Here is a 939-nt window from a genome sequence, read left to right as displayed (position 1 = left end):
AAAAAGGTAGAGGGGGACTGCAGTAATATAGAAATAGCAAATATAGGGAGTAGCTACCATCCAGGAGCCCTGGTGGTGCAGTGGCTAAGCATTTGGCTGCTAACTGAAAGGTCAGTGGTTTGAACCCACCAGCCACTCTAGGGGAGAAAGATGTGGCAGTCTGCTTCCATAGAGGTTACAGCCCTGGGAACCCTATGGGGCTGTTCTACTCTGTTCTATAGGGTTGCTATGAGTTGGAATCGACTTGATAGCAAAGCGTAACATTCCTAGGGCTGAAGAAACAAGAGAAGAGGTTGGTTTATTAGAAGCTACAAGCTTGGAAAAGGGACCTTACAGAGTAGGGACCCAGACCTCTGAGGAGGCGTGATGCTTAGTTGGTACAGGTACCTCAGAAGTCACACAGATCTTCAAAGTCAGGGTACAGCCCTGTTCTTACAGAAAATGCCCCATTCCTTAAGACATTTTACTACCACCTATTGGAAAATTGCCATAATGTTCTGAATTCATTACAAGACACTTTAGTACCACATGAAAATCTACAATGTCCACATGTTAATGGCACCCTTTAGATGTGGCACATTCATGCCACTGGTTCTCCCCTTTCTGTCTTCCAAAAATTTTCTGAGTTCTATCATTACCTAATGTCTCATCTCCCATTTTCTTTGATCTCTTTTACTCCTATCCACCATTTTAATGTGATCTCAAGAGTAACAGACAATAAGTGCATGCAGTAATAAACCTTAACTATGAATCAAATATAAAATTAGTTTATTATAAATATATTTTTATATTTATTAAATTATTTCTTGTAGAGTAAAATATTACTCTCTACCCTATACTCTCTATTTATTAAGCATTCATTTGCAATTTTGAAATCTTTATTACATCTCTTCTTTTAATATCAACATTTTTTTTTGTAGGTTCAGAGGAAAAAAAATT

The sequence above is a fragment of the Elephas maximus genome, chromosome 8 (genome assembly GCF_024166365.1).
Source record: "Elephas maximus indicus isolate mEleMax1 chromosome 8, mEleMax1 primary haplotype, whole genome shotgun sequence".
Lineage (NCBI taxonomy): Eukaryota > Metazoa > Chordata > Mammalia > Proboscidea > Elephantidae > Elephas > Elephas maximus.
The sequence above is the reverse complement of the archived record's forward strand: the minus strand, read 5'-3'. Positions refer to the sequence as shown.